General features: G+C 41.9%; 1 protein-coding gene across 8 annotated transcripts in view; it reads right to left on the bottom strand.

The window, feature by feature from the left end:
* The window catches only part of FGF10 (fibroblast growth factor 10), a 606,480-nt gene that overhangs the window by 405,290 nt on the left and 183,499 nt on the right, over nucleotides 1-17,691 (bottom strand). The window lies entirely within an intron of this gene.

The raw sequence follows: 17,691 nt of genomic DNA, 5'->3' as shown, positions 1-17,691 counted from the left end.
ATGAGAGGTCCAAACCCAAATTTTCAGACCATAAATCAGCTGCAGGGATTACAGCCCATGCAGCCGCAGCAGATGCAGATGCCCCGTATGCAGATGACGCAAATGCAGCCAATGCAACAGCAGATACCCATGGTACCTAATCAGCAAATGCAAATACCCTTGGCACCAGTGAGTCAGCAGCAAGTGATGCTTCCTCCACAGGTCTCGAGTCAGGTGATGAGTACAAATGGCACAGTACAACAGTTCCCATTACACAGTGAGAATGGAATAAACAATGTATGGGAGAGTGAAAGTTCAGATGAGGAGGGAAATTGTGTGCTTGCAGCATCCTTGGAAGTTGATCAAAAGGGTCCATATGTAGAGGGAAGAGTCATGGGTCATCGTGTCTCATTCTTGGTTGACACAGGAGCCACACGTTCAACTGTTAGGAGCATTGAAGTACCAAATTTGCCACTCTCGGGGAGGACAGTTCAAGTGGTGGGAGTAGCAAACAGGCACCTGACGAACCCAATCACAGATCCAGTACCAGTCAACATTGGTAACTATCAAGGGTTACATAATTTTGTGGTATGTGACTCAAGCCCGATAGCACTGTTAGGGAGAGACCTATTGTGCAAATTGGGATGTTCGATTATGTGTTCACATGATGGAATTAGAATTCAGACGAGCAGTGATGGGGAAGAAGAGGACAGTGTAGAAGGGGATGAGATGGAAACTGTCGATGAAGAATATCCTCTGATTAACCTTCTTCCGATGATAACTGAAGAAGATATTCCAGCTGAATTACGGGAAACAGTCGGAAAGGAAGTGTGGGATATGACAGGGAAAGAGGTGGGATTGGTGAAAGGAGTGGAACCAGTGAAAGTGACCGTAAAACCCAATGTAACCTTTCCCCAGACCCCACAATACCACATGGCACAAGACACCCTCATGAAAGTCGCCCAACTCATTGACGAGTTTGTAAAACAGGGAGTATTGAAAGAAGTGTTAAGCAGTCCATGTAATTCACCAATCATGGGACTAATAAAGCCGAGTGGAAAGGTCCGAATTGTGCAGGACTTGAGGAAAATAAATGACATCGTAATCAAATGCTGCCCCGTAGTACCGAATCCAGCTGTGATAATGTTTCAAATCCCTTGCGATGCCGAGTGGTTCTCAGTCATCGTCTTGTCACAAGCATTCTTTTCGGTGCCTCTTCATGAGGACAGCCAATTTCTATTTTGTTTCAAATTCTTAGACAGAGTTTACAGTTGGTGTCGAATTCCTCAAGGGTTTTCCGAGTCACCGTCAATTTTCAATCAGATTCTAAAGAAAGACTTGGAAGCGTTAGAATTGCCATTCGAGTCTACCCTAGTACAGTACATCGACGACTTACTGATTGCATCTAAGACAGAAAGTGGCTGCACAGCCGACACCATTGCTCTACTGAACCATCTGGGAAGGAATGGACACAAGGTGTCTCCTTCAAAGTTGCAGTTCTGTCAGAAGAAAGTGAAATACTTGGGTCACCAGATAGAGAAAGGGTCACGGAGAATAATGAAGGAAAGAATAACAAGTGTACTTCAAATGAGTCCACCAAAGACGAGGAGGGAGGTGAGGAAGTTTTTGGGGATGGTGAGCTACTGTCGCCAGTGGATTCCCAACTTCTCAACTCTAGCAAAGCCTTTACTGAAACTGACCCAGAAGGATGCTTTGGATGAAATTGAGTTGAAAGGAGATGAGATGGATGCTTTTATTGAATTGAAAGAATGCATGTGTAGGGCTCCAGCTTTAGGTATGCCTGATTACACAAAGCCTTTCACATTGTTTTGTCATGAACGTGATGCATGTTCTTTGTCTGTCTTGACCCAAGCCCATGGTGGAATAAACAGACCAGTAGCGTATTTTTCAGCTACTTTGGATCCGGTCGCAGCAGCACTTCCTGGGTGTTTGCGCGCCGTAGCAGCAGTTGGTATCAGCCTCACTCAGAGTGAAGGAATAGTGATGGGACACCCATTAACAGTCATGGTCCCTCACTCAGTTGAGATACTTTTGACCCGCTCCCGAACGCAACACATGACTGGAGCAAGACTCACAAGGTATGAAACGATAATTCTGGGCTCACCGAATGTGCAGCTGAAAAGGTGCACTACGTTGAATCCAGCAACCTTGCTTCCCGGTGAAAATGCTGAAATTGAGAACGCTGAAGACGTCGAGCATGACTGCCTTCAGGTGACTGAATTTTGCACAAAACCCCGACCTGACATTAAGGATACTAAGCTTGATGAAAATGACCAAATTGTTTTTGTTGATGGGTCATGTTTAAGAGACGCATTGGGAATTTTGAAAGCAGGATATGCTGTATGTACTGTAACAGGTGTCTTGGAAGCATCCTGGCTCCAAGGAGTCTATTCCGCACAAGTAGCAGAGCTTGTAGCCCTTACAAGAGCATGCCAACTGTCTACATTGATGAAGGTTACCATTTACACTGATAGTCAGTATGGGTTTGGAATTGTGCACGACTTTGGGCAACTATGGTCACAGAGAGGTTTCCTGACTTCTTCAGGGTCCCCAGTGAAAAACGGGGAGAGAATAAGGGAATTGTTACATGCCATTCAGATGCCAGCCGAAATTGCAGTGGTAAAGTGTAGTGCTCATACAAAAGGACAGGACTACGTTTCCCTGGGAAATGCATATGCGGATCAAGTCGCAAGATTTTGTGCCTTGAACTGTATATTGCTCAGGGATGAATGGAATTCGATAAATGAGCCAGAGCTCGAACCAGCTGAAGCATTTGCCTTGAAGGTCGTGGATACAATGGATGAACTAAAAGCATTACAGAATAGTGTCAGGGAGGATGAAAGAGCTTCCTGGATTAAGGCACAATGTACAAAAAGACCAGATGAGATATGGGTTTCAGATGAGGGAAAATTTGTCTTACCAAATTGTCTCTTATCGCAGCTTGCGCGTTCTATCATGGGCAGGCTCACCTAGGGAGAGATGCCATGATAAGAATGTTCAAAACTGATTGGTTTAACCCCAGATTCCGTCAAGTTGCAGAAGCAGTCTGCCACCGATGTGTCATTTGTCAGCAGATGAACCCAGGGAAGGGAACGGTTGTGAACGTGAGCCACATTGGTAGGGTGGGTGGCCCATTCAGCAGAATGCAGATGGACTTTATTGAGATGCCTGTGCATGGAGGTCTGAAGTATGTGTTGGTGATTGTGTGCATTTTTAGTCACTGGATTGAAGCATACCCCACACGTAGAAATGACAGCCTTACAGTTGCAAAACTATTGTTGAGGGAGTTAATACCACGTTTCAGATTCCCGATCTCTTTAGAATCAGATAGAGGAAGTCACTTCAATAACGAGGTGATAAAGTTACTTTGCGCAGCGCTGAACATTGAGCAAAAACTGCATTGTAGCTATCGCCCAGAAGCATCAGGACTGGTGGAGCAGATGAATGGTACACTTAAATCAAGAATGGCGAAAATATGTGCATCGACAAATTTGAAATGGCCTGACGCATTGCCTTTGGTGTTAATGTCAATGAGAAACACCCCTGACAGAAAGACTGGATTGTCCCCGCACGAAATTCTCATGGGCAGGGCCATGAGACTTCCTGCAGTTCCCGCAAACGCGCTTTTGAATATTACAGATGATATGGTGTTAGACTACTGCAAGGGTCTGGCTGACGTGGTTCGCTCTTTTTCTCACCAGGTGGAAGCAACCACCTTGCCACCGATCCAAGGTCCAGGACACACACTGAAAGCAGGTGACTGGGTCGTGGTAAAGAAGCACGTGAGGAAGTCGTGTCTGGAACCCCGTCGGAAAGGCCCTTTCCAAGTGATCCTGACGACAACTACCGCTGTGAAGTGTGCGGGAGTTCCCAACTGGATTCACGCCAGTCATACAAAGAAAGTGTTGTGTCCCACAGATGAGGAAGTTGAAGCGCTGAAACTGCCAGTACCTGATAACAAAGCGCCGAGCGCTGAGACAGAGCAAAACAGAACTAGAAGCGAACAGGCAGAAATAGAGGAGAGAGAAATATTCTCTGAGGACGAAGCAACCGATTCACTTGGGGAAGACCAAGGAGAAACCTCAGACAGTGACGAAGAAGCTGAAGGTAACAAAGAGCCTGAAGCAGCTGAAGGTAACAAAGAGCCTGAAGCAGCTGAAGGTAACCAAGAGCCTGAAGCAGCTGAAAGTGACAAAGAGCCTGACGAAAGTAACGGTGACAAAGGGCTCGAAAGAAGTGAGGAAGCAGGAGAGCCTGATCAGAGGAGGGCTTTCCCAGAAGCAGACGGTACAGAGAAAGAAAAGGAAAACCTGATTGACTCCCCAGAAGGAGGGGACAAGGCAGAACAGAACGAAACTGTTCAAACTTCATCAGAAGAGATCGCAGGTCCATCAAATGGACACAGTGCAAAGAGAAAGCCAAGTATATCACCAGTAAAACTAAGAACTAGAGAAAAGTTGAACGACGGTGAAGGGCCAAAAGTGAAAGAGAAAAGAAAGGAAGTGTCTGTCGTGGTACCAACATCAAGTGAAGAAAAGGACTTTGCCAAAGAGGAAAGTACCAGTGAGGCAGAATCAAAGAGAGATGCAAAATTGAAAAGGAAAAGGATACCAAACAGGAGATATTCCGGTCCAGAATGGGCATATGTAGTCAATGACGATTGGACTGACGAATTTGTATCTCTTAGCCTCGAGAACGAAGAAGAAGAGATACCAATAGAAAAGAAAAGTTTTATGGACACTATTGATTGAAAAAAAACTGATAAATGACATTGCTTGCTATAATCTAACGTGATACAACCAGCTGAGACATTGCTAAACCGGATGAGACATTTGCTAACTTGATAAGACTTTGAAAACCTGATTGACTCTAAAACCCGATTTGAGACAACGTTGCTAACTGAAAAAAAAAAAAAAAAAAAGACTGAGTTATTGCCGAATTGAGACAAATGCTGCTAACCGATAAGTGACTGAGCTCCTGAAGAAAACTGTGTGAACATTGCGCTCGTTCAGCTTTGTAACAAATTGCTAAATCGTTTTTTTTATAAGTGCTTCTAGCTCTCTGATTCTATACAGATCATGACACAAAACAGTAGAGTGAAATATTGTAAATATGCGTGTATAGGCTTGATAACTGCATGTGTACTAATAATAATGGCAATAGTGCTTGCAACGCGTGGTAAGGGTGAGAATGAGAAAATGGATGCTTCTACTTTTGCTCCTGTTACTGTCACTGAACTAACCGCATTGAAAAGACTAGAATTAGATGAGAGACACTTGCATGATAAGAAGGAACTTTCGTATAATGTTTTCTATCGCTTACTAACAGAATATGTTGAGACTATGGATGCGAAAGATTGTTATGTGTGTACACAGATACCGACATCGGTAAAGGAAGGGGTGACTTATCACCACATGCCTCTTACATATGGGATTACATGTAGTATAGTAACTTCTAGATTTTATGGTCCAACTAACATACAGTATTTTTACTCAAATTATGATGTTACCTTTGCATATGTTCCTATAATTACACAGCTAAGCCAGATTGCTAAAGATTGGGATGCTAAAATAATGAGGGAATTTTTCGAGCCAATGCAACCTTTTGAAACAGCTCACGCTCATAGGGAAAATCTTACCTGCTCGCTCACTGCAGTAGAAATAAGTTTTTTAGATCGCACAGATGATAGAAGGGCACAAATGAATGCGAAATTAGAAAAAGAGCTAAGTAAGAGAACTTCAGTAGATCATTATGATTTTGTCGCAATAAAAACACAAGGGAGAATAGCTTTAGATGCTTGGCATGTAGGGAAGTTTTGTATATATCGAGGTGAATCTTATTATGACAAAATTTTCGTAGGAGCGAGTGAATGTAAACATACGTTTATCTTTAAGGCCAAATGGACATTCATGCTGAACGGACTTAACCCTGTCATACCGGGTGTATATTACATTTGCGGGCATAATGCCTATTATCGTCTTCCAAAAGGATGGTGGGGGAGATGTTATTTGGGTATAGTGTTCCCAAAGGTTTATCAACTGGATGACCTATCGGTGATTCCAAAGACGCCTGGATCTCATCGTATCCAGAAAAGAGAGACCGCAGCTGCTGTGGTAGGAGATATATTTGGAGCCATGATTCCTTCATTGGGAGTTATGTTGAATTCCATCAAAATAAGAAAGTTGTCTACTATAGTGGATAACATGTTGACAACGTTTTCAGGTGCTATAATCCTGATAGATGCTGAACTTGCAGCAGAAAGAGCTATGACTCTTCAAAACAGGCTTGCCCTAGACATTCTTTTAGCAAAGGATGGCGGCGTTTGCAAAATGCTTGGTGCGCGTCACTGTTGTACGTATATTCCAGACAACAGTGTGAAAATTAAAACTATGCTTGCAAATCTAACAAAAGAGAGTGCAGACTTGAAGGAATTGAAAGAACCAGGAGTGTGGGAGAAGGTTGGAAAGGGAATTGCTTCAGTGGGAAATTGGCTTGGTGGCATTTGGAATGGAATATTACTAAAAATAATACAGGGAATATTAATAGTACTGATTTGTATCTTTGGAATTTGGGGAATAAAAAGGGGAATAATAATGATTATGGCAAGAATTAATAGAAGGAAGGAAGAGAAAATGATGAAAAGAATGGCAGAAGAATACAATGCAAGAACAAGGGGAACTAAAAGGAAAAGAGAACTGACAGAATTTTAATGGAATAAAATTTGTGGGAATAGTTTTGTGTGATGACAAGTAGTCATCAGAGGAGGGATTGATGACGCAGAAATGAAGGTTTTACATTTATTAGCGCTTAAACGTAGTGCTGCAATAATCAAGTGTGACTTTAACTGAACGAATAAAGATTGTACGGGGACAAATGTGCCCTCAGAGTAGTTTGCCAACATTTATAAGCGTGCTTTATATAACGTGATGTATTAGAATTGTACTAATCTGACATAATCGTAAACGTGTGCCATGATTTGCTTGTTTGAAATGTTTTAACTTAGCATAACTTTAGTGGAGGCTTTGGCCTAGTTGCCTGTCTCACGGTTTAGATGCTCGTGTTTTTCTAACGTGCTAATAAAACGTGTATTCTTGCTTGAAGCTGTACTTTTCCAGTGAGATCGTTCACATGCTTATCTTTAAGGTTTCATGCCAGCCTGGCATCTTCTTCTTTGCTCCAAGGTCAATCTGCAGGTGCAGACAATGGACGCTCTGAAAGTGAGTTAATTGGTAAAATATGTTGCAACTTACGTTCCCTACTCCAAGGATAATGTATGCTTAGGTAGAAGCTTGTGAACTATAGTTTTTGATTGGACAATTTGAAGCCAACCTATGAACCCTCCAATGGAAGACCCTACTGGATTTGAACTGTTGTCTATTTAAACCAGGTGCACGAGAGGAAAGCAGCCATTATTAGCCCATTACGAACTTCACCAGCCATTGACCGCCATTTGCAGGACATTGCAGCTATTATGGCCCACCTTGCTGCGACGCCATTTTGAAAGAGACTTTGATGCTTTCTCTAATCGAGAGAAAGAGACTTTAAGTAATTCTCGCCCTAGAGACTTTAACTTTGATCCGTCCCTTTGCATGAAGTAATAGTTTTGTCCCTTTGCCGCTGAGAGGCAATTGCCCCGTCCACCCTGCCCCTTTGCCCCGTCCCATGCTGATCGAATCCGGTACCTGTGAGACGAAGACTTCCTTGAATGCTGATTGAATTTGGTAAATATGAAAGGAAATTGTACAATTGCATTGAGCTCTTTTTAGGTAACCAACTGCTGATTTTTGATAAGAGCCCTAGTTAGGAGTTTTCCAAATTAATGTTGCTAAATTGTTTTGCATGAAGTCCCACATGCCGATGCTAATTTGAGGTTAGATGAGGATTCATTTGTTGCACGATGCAATTTGAGACCTTGTTGTGCTGACCAATGTATGCAATTAGCTCATTACAGATTATAGTTTTAGTGATTTGCATTGCTATTATCGAATGCATTGTTATTCAAATGCTGCATAGATTGCATCCGTTTCGCCGATATGGACAGCTATTAATGTTCATTTACATATATCATTTGGTGTTGAGACACATTTATATTGTGCTAGCTTTGTTAATATAGGGAAATAAATTCATTAACTTTGAATAAACTGGTGTGGTTATTCATGACCGAAAGGTCATGGTTCGCCGAAATGTTTTCTGGATTAATTGTGAAGTGTTATGTTGATCAGGGTATTGCTTATGTTCGTTATTAATTATTGATTTGATTAAATTGATTTCTCTCGGGTGAAGAGAGCCCCACTTGGTCAAAAGATTCATCGACCTAAGAGCGTCCAAATACAGGTAATTTATTAGGTCGTAACGGTCTATCAGTGGTATGGCTCCTGACTCTCACTAGAGCCACTCCACCTGCCTTACAACTGACAGTGATGGTCCTTTAAAAAAAATAAAACATTGTCTCCAATTTCTCGCCACCTTCATCAGGGCATCTCTTTGAGGAACCTGTCTCTGTCCATGTGTAAATAAAAACATTAACCCACACATAGGGCCTGATTACAACTTTGGACTCGTAATACGGCTGGTGGTGTATCCGTCACTTTACGGTCACTTTTGGGACGGATTAACACCCCCTCCAAAGTTGTAATCAGGCCCATAGTGTCCTTTCCTCTGGGCAATCTCTCTAATGCCGTGCATAGATTTCACTCTTTTCCCTTTTCTCCTGAAACATTAATCTCTGGCCACAGGGGTCCGAACAACCAGGGCTCTGTGTCTGAATGTGACTCTGTTTGTCCCCTTCCTGTCAAATTCTCCTTCAACTTACCTGAAAGGACACCTGAACAGAGGCTGAAGCGGGTGAGATCTACTGGGACCGACATGGCCAGTTCCCATACTTTTGTTAAAAACAACCGTCCCTCTGCAGTTGATGCAGCGGTTGAGGTACCGCTAGGTGAAAGTGAAGGGAGGTCGAGTCAAAAGGGTTTGGGGCTCTCTTGTGCTGTGTAGCTAAACAAGGGGCACAGAGCTAAAGAAGAATCAAGCCATCTCAATAGGATGATTACTTCCTGAAATAAATGTAAGTGTGTGCATTTAATTAATCGCTAAATTCAAAGGTTGCTTGGGAGTCAGAATAGGCATAATGGATGGAGCCACTTGAATTTGTGTGGTAATTCAAGGGTGCTATACACTGAGTTCTGGAAAAATTACTCATAATGGACACATAAAAATGTTTGCACTGGGTACAATCTATCTAATAATAAAATATATACTTTGAAATAACTTATATCTTAAACACTACAGGCCTGATGTGTCAATGTTTTTTTTCTTCTCATTCTGTGTCTTTGGGAAAATGTGTTAGAGCATATATATGCTCTTATACTTTTGTGGCAGTCCATCTTATACTGTGTTTAATACAATTTAAAAATACTGAAATGCCAGGATTTATGTTACAGTGTAGGAGCTCTCAGCACTATAAATACACAAGTCACTATTCCCCACTAGACAATCTGGATTCAATTCTGTGACTCTCTGCTCACACACACACAGTGACACCTGCAGTGATAACATTAAACAATTGGGGTTTCATAACCTAAAAGACTGCATTTCCCATTGATTTGTTTACCTTGCATGTATTTTGCATGTACGTTTTGTGAATGTTTGTGTGTAATTATCTGAAAGTGAAAAAAACAACAATGCACGGAATATGTAGTTCTTTGACCCCTCCACCATGGCAGGGATTACAGTTCCCACACCTTTTTTAAGCACTTCAGCTGCTGCAAATAAATGAAGAGTGATTCATAATAAAACAAGTAAAGAAGTCACTTTTCCAGGTATTCTTCTTTTACAAGCACTTAGTGCATTTGCACCTTCGTTGGAAAACAGCCATTGCGCCCCAGGGAGGCGCCCCCCAAAGTTTGAAGACCTCTGCATTGGAGGCAGCAGTACTGCTCCTGCCCTGTTAAACATCTTGTTAAGTATATCATAAAAGCACTTAAAACACATATGCATAATTTACACCTGATCAACAAAGCATGAAAGTGTAAACGTGCATTTCAATACTGGTCACTAAGGGGCATATATATGATCCCCTAGCGCCACCGGAGCTTCACTTTTCGTGACGCTCCCGTGGCGCTATGCCCTGCACCGTATTTACAAGGTGGCGTTAAGCCACTTTTTGTGGCTTAACCCATCGTGTAATACGCAGCCCTTTGCATGGAAGGGGTGTGCAATGGGTGTTGCTGTGGGCGTGCCACAGCAGCACCCATTGCATTTTGATGCTGCCTCAGATTTACGAGTTTTTGTAAACCTGAGGCACCGCCAAAATCTAGCGTCACCCCATGGGTGGCGCTAGCAAGGCTCAATGAGGAGGAATACTTTTATTCCTCCTCGTTTTTGGCTTTTCCTATGTGTGCTACATTCTGCAGCACGCATAGAAAGAGCAAAATGCCAGATATGATTGTTTATGTGCGGGAAGGTATCCCTTCTTGCACATAAACAATGATTTGAAAATGACGATTTGGCACTTCTGTGTGTGTTGCATTATGCAGCACACACAGAAGTGCCAAATTGCCATTTGTGTTTTTTTATGTGCAGGAAGGGACACCTTCGTGCACATAAACAATCACAGCCCTCAACGCAAACATCCTTGCACGATGGTGCAAGGATGCCTGCGTTGGCGCTGGCAGCTAAATTTAGCACCAGCGCAGGGGACAACACAGAGGTACGCTGTATTCAATTAAATATGGTGCACCCCTGCGTTGTGAAAATGACAGAGCGTGGCGCTGCCAATTTTGGCACAGTGTCATGCTCTATCATTTTCAGATAACTATGGGCCAAAGTGCATAGTGCAGATGTGCTTGAGCCTAGTTTATGCCAGCAGTGATAATTGGCCCGGGACATTTAGTGGTCACAGTTAAAGTGATAGCTTGCGTAGTACCAGTGATAGTGACCGTTCCCAAAAAGGTGCCAGAGAACCCCCCAAGGTAATATTATGCAAATATAATATGCATATCTGTAAGACAAATGTTGAACACATTAGACTGTGTTTATTGTTTTCAAATTTCATGGTACTTTATCGATCTAGTAAGGATGAAAGACTGAGTGGGCCCACCAGAATTAGAACCTGAGACTATGACATAAAACAAATATTGCTGGAGTAGACGCATTCATTTCCTCGAGTTGCAAATGCTGTGTAATCATCTACACAGATGTAATTTAGTAGATACTTATAAGTAAGTATAAATTAATTTCCCACATTTAGTACATCTGGAATTACACTGATATATATCTTTTCTACAATCTTTTTTATTTCCCTTCGACTTTATAGTGGATGTGCACAACCATTAAATCAATTATTGATAACACTTTAAAGTGAAGAGAAAAACAGTAAATGATCCATTGCTCCAGCTTCAGAAAAATCAACTGGTTATTTGTTTACAAATGTCATTAACTTACACACGTTTTTTCAGACCTGCAGAAACTTTCAGGCACATTTTTTTTTTTTTTTATTAATAGAAGTAGTTTAACATACTGCCCTACTAGAATGCACTTTTAACATGACCTAAAACCTCTTTTTTAAATGAGGGCAAGAAAATTATGATGTACGGAGACACTGCACTTGGCATGGGCATTGCAGTGGCCCTTGGCATGCACTTGTCATGGACAGTGCAGTGGCCCCCATGGACAGCCCGTCAAGCTTTTCACTGCCTGAATTACAGACCGTAAGAAGTGCGTCAGGTGCACCACAACATTGCCGCCAGCTCGATTACGAGCCAGCGTCCATGTTGTGGACTGTTTCCCACTGGGCCAAGGCGGAAACTCATAATATGGCCAGCGGGTGGAAAACCGGAGTGGCGATTTTCCGTCCTCCACCACCCGCCAAACTCAAAATGAGGCCCTAAATGTTTTAATAGTTTTATGATGATAATAATGAAAACTATAAACATTTTGCTCAGAAGTGGGCATGCTGTACTGTATAAAACCAGAATGTCTAATATTCACTTACATTGACTGGTTCCCTCCTCTTTTTTTAACAATAACCACAACTTATATAAATGAGTTCTATTTAGATTCATCGTCTCTGCATTTATGTCACAGATATTCTGAAAATCAGTTATGGATCATGTGCAGCTCAATGAAAACCACAGTGGGCTTGATGTTTGAACTTTCACATAAAACAGACCACGTGCCCAAGAGGAGATGGTGACTAATGGCTACATTATCTGACAAGAAACCCATCACCACAGCACCATGACAGCCAGAGGATTCTAATATTGAGATCCCGTACAGGGAAGAATTCTATTCAAACTGGGTCATATCAGATGCCTCAGTATTATAACACCTGGCTACCTTTCAAGGTGAATGCTTCCAGATCTCCCTACTTGGATTAAAGGCAAAGATCTTTCCCTTCTGGACATCCCTTATTGCAAACTAATTTCTAGAAGAGAAAGGGCTTTTTCCCTCACAGGGTCCAGAGTTTTGCAACACACTACCACAAGAGCTGTGCCGGCCGGACTCTCTAACTCTCTTCAAAAAGCATTGGCAAAGCCATTTGGTCTCACCTTTTGTCTTTGCTACTACAGACCTATTGGTTTGGCCAAAGTTTTTTGCTGATGCTGTTGAGCATCAACAAAAAGAGGAAAAATAGTTTTTTGACAGTGATGAACAGCATCAGCAAAAAAGTGGTTATTTATATGAGCAATGCACAATCATGCTTGCTTACATAAATAAGGGTGATGTCTCAGGAGCGATGTATAAGCGCACATAGATCATGATGCTGGAGTCATTTTCGTTTTATTTAATTTACATTCCAGGATAGCAGATGCCAATAATGGTGTGATAAATTTTAAAAATATGCAAAAATGTACAAGAACAAGAAAATAGCGTACCCATGCAAATTGCAGTTCTCAGGCCCTCCAAAAAAGAAGACGTTTTTTTAAAAGTAAGATATAACACAATGGAATGTGCAGTTTGGTGGGAGCAAGCAGTTTGAGCAGTGGGGAGGCGGTGGGGGAGAAATGGAGGAGTGGCAGCGACACATTTCTTTAAAATAAAGTGGGAGGGGCAAGGTAGTGACAGAATGTCTAGGAGGACAAGAGGGCAGCATCACAGAGAGCTCGGATGATTTGAGGGAGGAAGCATTACACAAAAGAGAGAGCAAGAATATGCATACACTAACTGGTGTGGTAAAGGGAAAAGAAAAAAGTAGTTCCTTGCATGTAAACAGTGAAAGGATAAAAGTTATCCAAATCAAATAAGAATATGAGACTGACAAGAAAGCCTAATAGTGATAAGCAAATGGCTGTCCCAAAGCCCAATATTTGAATATTTTTTTTAAGTATGAGAGACAATACGCCTTCAACAACAAAAACTGTCTGGGGCAAGACCTAATGAAGTCGAAAGACTCATATGTTCCAAGGTACTATTAAGACCCCTACAAAGAGACCTTTAACATAAGAACGTGCTTAATAAATATGGTCAACCAGTCACCCAGTAGTCTTTGCTTCTAATTTGGTCTCTCTATGTGGCTAGATTCTAATTCTGAGCTATCTCCCTTTGCCTCTGCTCCACTGTGTGTATCATTTAAAGGATAGCAGCTCTAAACACAAATTCTAATACAGTCCAATTAAAAGTGTGTATAATAGCGCTGCTAAAAAAGTCAGCCATGTGCTTCTAAACATATGAACATGGTAATTCATACTGTGTAATTGTCTGTAGCTTATGCCTGGTGATAAGTGAGGCTACTCCTGGTGGTAGGTGGGCCTATTCCTGAAAGGGCTGCTACTTCATTAACAAGCAGCAATGGTGATGGACAAGGACAACCATCCAACATTGCCAATGTGTGGCAAACGTGCTGTATTTTTTTTAAATTGTTGCATCTTCATATAAATAATGTCTTACTGTCACTGCTGACTTTTAATACCCCTCATTAATAAATCTGTATTATGTTTGTATAGTTATGAAGAGTATGCCAGGGGAGCTAGTGGCTCCCTTCTGCTCAATAAAGGCATTCTGCTAGGTGTACCACTGGTCCGCTGGATGTAAATGATCCCAGCCGTTACACTCTTAGACAGAGGTCACTTTAAACATCCCTTAGTGACCAGGTTTGACCACCCTGTGGCTACAATTACTGCAATGAGAGCTAATGAGAGGGCATCAGTACTTTCTTCTCTGAATGTCCAGATACATCGAGGCAACAGCAGCTCTGCATGCACCACATACAGTCCGTGTGAGATCGTGCATACTACCTTCATAACGTAAACATCCTATAGCCCAAGAACCAAATGTTTTACATTAACCCCAAAGGTGTGGGTTTAATGCATGAAGAATTAGCACATTAAAGTGAGACACACAAGAGGGAGCCAGGAGTGGAGAGCCAAAAACCACTGAAATCTGCCTATTTGCCTATTATAGTTTAGTGAACTAACTATAACTTTCAACCCCATCATGCACTGCTTATGACCTCATATTACATTTCATGCAGGGACGTGCTGGCACTGTTACATGAAATGTACAGAATGCACAGTGTACCACTGTTGAGAAGTCTAGTTATGTCCTATCCGATACAACAATAGTTTAATACAGGAACTCAACTAAAGACGGAAGGATACGAACAAACAACCAATAGTATTGGGTTAGAAATGAATACTCCACTGGGTTGAGCCAAGGCATGCTTGACAAAATCTCAAGTCAACGGCTGGAAGAGGCTGATGGAAAAAAGCCAGTCCTTGAGATAGTTGGAATGAATGTCCAGTCTACCTATACTGTTGGCAATTGGTCACTTTGAAAGTCATTCTTTCAAACCCCAGATCTAAAGATGTCATATTCCATTCCTTTGGTCGTGCTTCCTTTTAGTCTGAGTCTACTTCAATATTCGAGATTTTTGCAAGAATGCGTGAGTAAGGTCACCAAAGCAACACATAAAAAACTTAGGAAAATCATACGTGTTTAACGAGACAGAAGGGAAATTCACACAACCAGGCAACACTGTGTAATATGTTGCACAAGACCTTCTACGGGCAGGCGGAGGGCCCACCTAGTTTCTGGGAAGGCAACATGAGCTTTCCTGGGAGAAGTTCAACTGGTTTGTTAGTGCTTCAGTCCCCTGAGCCTCTACTTCAGGCAGTCAGTGCACACATGTTGATTGTTTTCTTCTCCTTTGTGTGTCCTTGTTGAAAAGTTCATCTTATGTACATAATTAGGAATATAATATATTTTAATGACTATAGGGCGTATTCTCCAAATGGCTTCTCCCACTGTGTGCCTATGGGAACATCTTATAAACATAAATATTAAGCAATAAATAAGTAAAGTCCTTTAATCCCTCCCATTACCACTCATTTAACATGTGGGAAGTAGTGTAGATCGGGTATCGAACATCGTTTATCAGATTTTCTGTCCCAGAGGTAGACATAAAAATTTGTTACAATGTTATTTAACGAGTAAGGAAATTTCAACATCTACTTGGATAGAAAGATGTTTGCCAACAAATATGTTTCATTTTATGGGTAAATCTCAAAATGTCCTAAATTCCAATTATCTGTGCCTTGGCGTGCAAAACGTGCTAGACTCACTCTTTTTACATGAAACCTGCATCATGTTATTGTGCACTCTTTTACAGTACTTCAGGGCCCTGTATTACAGAGCAGGCCTTTTCAAGTCTATGTATCAAAGCCAATTCAACAATACTTGTTTGCTAGATGTGTTGTTTTATTTGATTAAGCGCACTAGATCTAAGATTTCTCTAAAACTTAATAGTCTACAAAAAGGAGGGCATGAGCATATTTAAAAAAAAAACATTTGGTTATTAAAAACGAGCACTCTCCAGGAGCTACATTGGCTAGCTATTAAAGCTCCAACCAGCTTCAAGATATGCTGTGCCATAATCAAGCTGTCGCCTCCAACACACGCCCCTGCCTATGAGCATTATCCAGTGCTGGATGTGACATGCCCAGCTAAGGCACTGCCTATCTTGAAACAAAAAATAAAAGAAGAAAAAGAAGAAAATTATACATTTACGTTATGTTCCGTTTCGACCCCTACGATCATCAGATGCAGTGAAAAAATAAATTAAGTGCCAGGGTTCTTCTTAGCGGACTAGTGTAGCCTGTACCACTTTTTGCCTCTACCAGCGATGCCAATAACAGTACCCACACAACTACTAACCATTGCAATCCTACAAATGTGATAATTCAGACTATTCTAGGCCACCTGAAGCAATATGAATGGTGTGGAATCGAATTGTCATTTTTAATGTTTAGTGAATTAATAAACACTTGCTCTCATTTTAAAATTATACCATCATTGGGTGGGCTGTCATTAGTGCCAGTGTTGAAAATTAAGTGCCAGTGCTGAGCACCGGAAACCACCCTCTCAATTTAACCACTGATCCAATGCCATCCTTCGTCGGGTACCTAGATTTCACGGATGGGAGAGAAAGCCTTTTCGGTTGTGGTTGCCAGATGATGAAATGCCCTCCCGTAATCTTTACGCAGCATGCAAAATCTGTTGCAGTTTATCATAGCATGAAAGACTTGGCTTTATGCCAAATGAGTGACATCTAGGTCCTCTTATCTTACTTTCTTTTAGCGCTAGGACACCGGCATGAGTAGCATCCGCGTAATAAAACCGGTACCATAACATGGCCCTTTCCTTGGTTTGCTCCAATGAACTGTTGTCGCATCTCAACAGAGATTGGAGAAATGTATTCCCTCCTCCATTTTAGGGAGCAGCTGAATACGCTCCTTTCAGGGAACACCGCACCCCTAAGTAACCATTTTTTATTTCTTACCCCACAAAGGAGCTAACAAAGAAAATCATAACATTAAAAAAGTTTATCTTGCCCTTGTTACCCCTGCCCTGCTCTGTAGCACATCACTCCATTACTTTATGACTATGCTTATGTTATGTTAACACCCATCCATTCATGTATACAGATGCCTGAACTGATGTGATCTCCAGAAATGGACAGGAAATACTCCACTAGGTATGCCAAAAAGAAAATTCCTGACAACATTGGCCTAGGGGCACACTGAACAAATCTGTAACAAATGCAGCTTCTTATATGTACTCATAAAAGCTTTTAGGGCTCGACATGCCTCTAATTGTGGTGGCAGCTTTTAATAACAAACTAAGGGGGTCATTTAGCTGCTGGTGGGTGATCCGCCAAGCCGGCTGGGGAGGAGAAGCGTCTGCATATGCCTACACCACAGCGGACTTCAGCTGTTGCTCAGAGCTAATGGCCTGTTCGTTATGTGATTTCTGACAAAAATGTTCTGGCCAACAATGAGGGAGCTCTTTACTCAGAAATCAATTGCGGGCAGGTTGTGGTGTCATGGCAGCTCAGTCAATATTCCTTTTTTGTTTTTTTTCGTGGAAAATCAACGGCTCTGATGTGCAGTGAGTTCTCTCCATGCACATAGGGTTCATTTTTGAGTTTCACTGCCTGCGATAACTATGCCTGCGATAACTATGCCTTGCTTAGTGGGCCCAGGTAGTAAAATCTTCACTACCGTCAATAGGGACACAAAAGTTAGACATTTTCTGGTGCAGAGAGAGAGCCTTCAGAGGTTCCACAACGCTGACTCAGCATTTCCCCACCACTAAGTAGGGAAGAGAGTCAGCTGGTTGGGATAGACGGGAGACTTGCAGTTTGCAGCTGGGCTAACAGGAAGGCAGCCATAACTGGATATGACCATTCCCCAT

The sequence above is a fragment of the Pleurodeles waltl genome, chromosome 1_1 (assembly GCF_031143425.1).
Source record: "Pleurodeles waltl isolate 20211129_DDA chromosome 1_1, aPleWal1.hap1.20221129, whole genome shotgun sequence".
Classification (NCBI taxonomy): domain Eukaryota; kingdom Metazoa; phylum Chordata; class Amphibia; order Caudata; family Salamandridae; genus Pleurodeles; species Pleurodeles waltl.
The sequence above is the reverse complement of the archived record's forward strand: the minus strand, read 5'-3'. Positions and strand labels throughout refer to the sequence as shown.